Here is a 6,354-nt window from a genome sequence, read left to right as displayed (position 1 = left end):
CGAGGGTCGGGGCGTGACATGCATCTTGTAAACTCTTCCAAAAGTTTGAAGTGAACCTCGGATCCCGATCCAATGTTATAGTCACCGTTCTCCATGCAGTCTGACTATTTGCTTAACATACAAGTTTGCATACTTTTCGAATGAATAATCTATATGTACAGCCAGAAAATGTGCATATTTATTCAATCGATCTACTATTACCCAAATAGAATCGTGACTATTTGACGTCCTTGGCAATCCCTACACAAAATCCATAGTAATATGTTCCCATTTCCATTCGAGAATTTCTAGAGGCTTTAACATACCTGCTGGCTTACGATGTTCGGCTTTCACTTGTTGACACGTCAAGCACCTTGAGACATGCTTGGCAATATCGACCTTCATTCTATTCCACCAATATTGTTGGCGAAGGTTACAATACATCTTTGTATTCCCTAGATGGATACTATAGTTACTCCGATGTGCCTCCGATAAAATCTCGTTTCTTAGTCCTTCGTTATCAGGCATGCAAAGGCGTCCATGAAATTGTAAGGTTCCATCTTCAAATACTTGGAAATCTGGTTTCTTACCTTCCTCTATTTCTTTACGAATCTTTACCATCTCAGGGTCTGACTATTGTAGTGCCTTGATCCTTTGGACAATCTCAGGTTCAATCCTAAGCGTAGCCATCACGCTTGTTAGGTTACTTACATCAAATCTAAAGTCATAATCGGAAATCTCCCTAAATAATTTCCACTCTCGAATCATCATATTGGCCACTATCATCGTAGATTTCCGACTAAGAGCATCCGCCACTCTATTCGCCTTCCTCGGATGGTATAGAATCTCACAATTGTAGTCTTTCAACAATTCTATCTATCATCTTTGCCTCATGTTCAACTCCTTTTGAGAGAACAAATACTTTAAACTCTTATGGTCCATATAGATCTCAAACTTCTCTCCATACAAGTAGTGTCTCCAAATTTTCAATGCAAAGACAATTGCCGCAAGTTCCAAATCATGCATTGGATAGTTCAACTCGTATGGCTTTAATTGTCTAGAACATAAGCTATGACCATCCCGTGTTGCATTAAAACACATCTAAGTCATTTATGGGAAGCATCACTATACACCACAAATCCTCCAGATTCTAATGATATCGTTAGAATTGGTGCCGTAGTCAATTTCCTTTTAAGTTCTTGGAAACTATATTCACATTCCTTAGTCCACTCAAACTTTGTATCTTTCCTTGTCAATTTCATTAGTGGATCTGCAAGACGCGAGAATCCTTCGACAAACCTCTAATAGTATCCTGCTAAGCCTAAGAAACTCCTAATCTCTATTATTGTTGTTGACCTTGGCCAATTGATCACCGCCTTAACTTTAGTTGGGTCCATCGATATTCCTTCACCGGTTACTTCATGACCAAAAAATATCACCCGATCCAACCAAAATTCACACTTACTGAATTTATCGTACAACTTATGCTCCCTAAGGGTTTAGAGTACAATCCTTAAGTTCTGTTTATGCTCCTCTAAGAATATATTCCAACCTTTATGAATTCACCACCTTTGGGTGTATGAACCACTAGGATCAGTCACTCCTCAAGCATATGCTGTACATGTGTCCCTTCATAAACAAATGCACAATCACCTTTTTTGAGAGTATGACCATGCATTAGGATAGGAGACATCCCACCATAATATGAGATCAATATTTTTCAAACCCAACCAAGTGTGCCACTTTGGCGGTCACAACCTAATGGAATCCTTGAAACTCTCTCATACCAGGAATATAAACTTTATGCCTCACATTTGCTATATACATGTGATTTTCTTGAAGGTAGGGGCAATTTGTCACTAAAATCACATTACATGCCAATTACATTGCTCCATTCATTAATAGACAATGAATTACACCCTACACATTCCTTATGTGATGATATACACGTGAGCTACCATATGTATTTTCGAAACCCTAGAGAAATATAAGAAAATACACAAAAAATACCCTAAAAATACGCATATATAGGGTTCTATACGTGTTTCCCCATCCTCAAAAGCCTCAAACATGTAAAATAAATATACCACAGTGTAGAGAATTTCAATATGAGCGCGATGGTACCAAGAACGTCCAAATTGGACGTTGGACATACCCTCACGCTCCCCTGGAATGTGCGGCACGTGAAGACCCACGGTCAACTAGTCTAAACCGGTCTGACCGCCGGCCAATCGGGTCAAGCAAAAGATTGGGTCGGGTCGAATCCGGGTATAGGGTCACCCGGTCAACCAAAGTCAACGGGTTGGGTCGAATTTCGGGTTGACTGGCATCGTTGTTGTTGACATCAGCCCTAGCTCGTGTGTTGCACGCGCTGGTGCAACTCGTGCATGGGGGCGCATGACGGCACGTGGGCACCGCTCGCCACCGCTGGTCGCACGTGGGGGCTCGTGCGGTGCCCCCCAGTGGCTCGCCGCCTAAGGATCTACTCGTCTCATCAACTACATTCTATTTATGCAATCAAAATTATTTTTGACTTACAAAAAATACGAAAATGGGCAAAATCCGTACCTTCGAGTTCTAGGCTATGGCTGCTCTGATTTTACATGTTGGTCGCATATAAACGACACCTAGGATCTCCATAACTAGAATTTAGAACATAGTAATAGAGTAAAAGGAATTTGTGCACCTGATTTGGAATCCGTCATTCTTGATGCGGAATAGCGACGATCCTCAACGCAAATCTTCTCCTCTATTACCCTCTGTATCACTAACTCAATGAGACTACCTCTCACAGTTGGCGTTTGCCCCTTATGTGAGATAATTTGTGAATCAGTGCTAGAAGAGGGACTTGAGCACTATTTATAGAGTTTTAAGCTAGGCCCTCTCATCACGAGCTGGGCCTTACTCGGCCCACACTAGCCAGCTCCATATTAGACTAATTAAAAAACTTTATATTTGACCTTATTAGACCAACCCCGTAAAACGATAAATTACAATATCAATTAATGTAGTCTACGTTAGAAAAACTCTTACATTTTCTACGAAGCATGTGACCCTTGATCTAGTTTAGTCGGTAGTTTTTCTTGTAATTGCTATCATTTGACCGTAACTCAAAGAAAAAACAAAGGCTAGCAGCTAATAAATATGCCTCTATCAAACTATTTTTTTTTTGTAAATTAAGCTGATATTAAAGTATAAATTAATCATCAACATCTTCTATATTGAAAGAACCACCCAGTAAGCTAGCGGCGGAGGCTGCAACGACGGTTGGTGCGGCCTTGGATGGTTGATGTGCGAGGACTGTGGATTGAGGTTGCTCCGAGATTGACCACCTCAAAGAACCTTGGTATGAGCGGCACGACCTTGAAGCTAAAATCGGGAGGGGGTCACAGCTGAGGGCATGAGCTCACACAAGTGCTTGGATAGAGAGAGGCATGTGGGGTCTGCACAAGATGGGCAGAGACCGAGAAAGGGAGAGGTGGTCTTAAAATATGTCTCGGATTTGAGCCCATTAAACGAAACCCGATCCAATGAGAATGTGTGGACGCTCGACCACATGACGTACAAGAATTGTTGGCCAAGATTTTAACTGACATGAAGAGGAATATGTTACCCGTGACTTTGTTGCCTTCTTCAGGTCGAATTTATTCTGCATGTTGGATTCTTTGGCATGCTGAAATTTTTTTGGGTCGAGAGCATGCTGATCTTTTTTGCGGCGCAAACAAGGACATCTTTCCTTGTGGAGCCGCAAGACAAGTGGCTTGTTTGATGACTTCCAAGTTCTTTAAAGCCACACGATATTAACTCTTTAGCCGTAAGTGGAGTTTGTTTTATTCGCATGTTGGAGACATAATTGGTGGCGCGAGAAGAAAAACCGAGTATGTTTGTTTGAGTTATTTGAGTGGTTGTAAACTTTGTTGTGTCGATTGTTTATAGTAGAATTTCATGCTACTCTCCCTGTGGACGTAAGTCATACTGATCGAACCACGTAAACCTATTGTCCGATTTAAGGAAAGAGAATGTGGACTAACAAGAGGATGACACATAACGTATTACTCTTTTTGAGGTGTTATTCAATTGTCATACTACCATATTAAATTCATATAAGTAGAGTTAAAAGCATTTGTGACCATGAAAGGCTCTATGTGTATACATGCAGTTGCCGCCATAATTCAGTATTTGAGACTTTATGGGATTACATTGACTATTAAGAATTATCACTAGACCAACATAACTGTGCGCACATACAGTACAGTTTCAATTAATATAGCCCAAGTGGGAGAATGTAAGAGTTTTTCTGATGTGTGCTAAATTAATTGAGATTGTAATTTATCGTTTTATGGGATTGGTCTAATAAAATAAGATATAAAGATTTTTAATTAGTCTAATATGGAACTGGCTAGTGTGGGCCGAGTAAGGCCCGGCCCGTGATGAGAGGGCCTGGCTTAAAACTCTATAAGTAATCCTCAAGTCCCTCTAACTCAGACGCACAGATTATCTCACATAAGGAGTAAACGCTAACTGTGAGGGTAATAGAGGAAATGAACTTGCGCTGAGGATCGTCCCTATTCCGCATCAAGAACGATGAATTCCAAATCAGGTGCGCAAATCCCTTTTACTTGATAAAATGTGTTCTAAATTCTAGTAATTGAGATTTTGGGTATCGTTTTCACGGACAATACCTCAACCACGTGACTACAAGAATTGTTGGCCAAGGTTTTAGCAAACGTGAAGAAGAATTAGTTACGTGTGACTTTGTTGCCTTCTTCAAGTCCAATTTATTCTGCATGTTGGATTCTTTGGCATGCTAAAAAAATTTTTTGGGTCGGGAGCATGCTGATCTTTTTAGCCGCGCAAACGAGGACATCTTTCCTTGTGGAACTGCAAGATAAGTGGCTAGTTTGCTGACTTCCAAGTTTTTTAAAGCCACACGTTATTAACTCTTTAGCCGTAAGTGGAGACATGATTGGTGGCGTGAGAAGAAGACATGGACTCCTTGGTTGCCGAGTTCTTTTGGTGGCCGAGAGGGTTACTCACGTGAGTGTTCTTCACGTGAGTTTATTTTGTTCATGAACTATACCTGAGTTGTTTAGCCAGTTAAAATCTTGACAAAATTTGTATAATTTCTTTGTAAGATTGAAAAATTATTCACTAAGAATTATGAAGGGTTAAACATCGTGGAAGTTTTTGGTGTAATCGGGGGCTAGGAAATACTGAGTGTGTGTTTGGGTTATTTAAGTGGTTATAATTTTTATTGTATCTCTTGTTTAATAGTGAAATTTTATTCTGCTTTTTCCGTGAACGTAAGTCATATTGATGTAAGCCCGTTGTTTGATTTATTTCCTCTTGTCTGTCTTTTGTATTCGATCGTTTGTTCTTCATTCGCAACAAGTGGGGCCGCAAGGGGGGTTGTCCTATCTCATCTTTCAATACTTTGGGTTTGGATGGAGCCAATAGGGCGTCAATTTAGCTTGGCCCAAATCCCTAGTATCTTTTTCTTAAAAAAGTGAGAAGTCTCAACTTTTTTATGAGGAAAATGTCCACTTTAGATAAATGGAGTCAGGACCCATCAAGTATTTCAACGGGAATTATTTGCACTTGATGGCATGGAGAATCAAACATATGCCGCGTCTCCTCACTTGAAAGTTTGTTCTGTAACCTTTATTTGAAAACAAAAGAACTATTTCTTAACGATCAAATTAATTCTTGGATTTTTTATGTGACGTTATTTCTAACTGTATGTCGCATTGTGAATTATAACACTATGATTCGATATGAAATATTGCACCGTTCTCCTTAATCGGCTACGACACCAAAATCTGATGAATGACATGAACATGAAATTTAATTTTCCTCCATTCTGGTTGAAGGCTTTTGATTAATTGGTTATGACCATGGACATACCGACGTACAAACTTCACTAAAAATAATGTTGGCTTGTCTATGTTTATAACCTCTCAATTAGAATACTGATGAAGTTTTAGCAAAAAAAAAAAATTAGAATACTTTTCAACATATGATTTTGTTAACCAGTGGCTGTTGCCCACCCATTTAGGAAAGATTGTATTTTCCAATACATTGTTTCTCCAATGCCGAGTACAATCAATGCATTGATAATCAGAATATATTTTTATTGGTTGTACTTAGCAAATGGCTCAGTGACTAACGTTAACAAAACCCTAAAAAGAATCCATCAATTAGACGGCTGATAGAAGGAAAGGAAAAACATGATCTATATTATATGTACTTGGTGGTGTAGGGATTGGTTTTGTTTTATGCTGTCAATCACACATAAGTTTGTTCCTTAGTCCCTCTGAGGTTGAGCTTTCCTCATTCTCAGACTATGGTTATGCTATAAGAACTCAAGGCTCAATT

The sequence above is a fragment of the Syzygium oleosum genome, unplaced genomic scaffold (assembly GCF_021117445.2).
Source record: "Syzygium oleosum isolate NSW1041296 unplaced genomic scaffold, Sole_v2.1 Sole_v2.02, whole genome shotgun sequence".
In the NCBI taxonomy this organism is placed as follows: domain Eukaryota; kingdom Viridiplantae; phylum Streptophyta; class Magnoliopsida; order Myrtales; family Myrtaceae; genus Syzygium; species Syzygium oleosum.
Note: the sequence above shows the minus strand (reverse complement) of the source record.